Source organism: Apaloderma vittatum, unplaced genomic scaffold, assembly GCF_000703405.1.
Source record: "Apaloderma vittatum isolate BGI_N311 unplaced genomic scaffold, ASM70340v1 scaffold25362, whole genome shotgun sequence".
In the NCBI taxonomy this organism is placed as follows: Eukaryota; Metazoa; Chordata; class Aves; order Trogoniformes; family Trogonidae; genus Apaloderma; species Apaloderma vittatum.
In genome coordinates this window covers 2246-2454 of record NW_009702290.1, presented here as the reverse complement: position 1 = coordinate 2454, position 209 = coordinate 2246, and the positions used below count along the sequence as shown (strand labels likewise).

General features: G+C 67.0%; 1 protein-coding gene across 1 annotated transcript in view; it reads right to left on the bottom strand.

Annotated features, from left to right (window-relative positions):
* Window positions 1-209, bottom strand: part of LOC104281500 (extracellular fatty acid-binding protein-like) — a gene marked incomplete at its 5' end in the record, with an annotated part of 8131 nt that overhangs the window by 5724 nt on the left and 2198 nt on the right. The gene's annotated exons all lie outside the window — the stretch shown is intronic.

Here is a 209-nt window from a genome sequence, read left to right as displayed (position 1 = left end):
GCCCATGGGCCCCCCACATCCCCTCCGGCACCAAAATCCCCACTGGGTCACCTAAGCTGGAGCTGGGTGACTGCCCACCCTGCGTGTGCCATAGGGGCTGTGGTGTCCCCAGCTGTCCCCAGCACCAAAACACCTCTCCCAGTGCCCACCCCGGTGACCGGAGACCACGCTCCCACCTTCCCTCCCCCAGGACACCGTGCATCACCTCG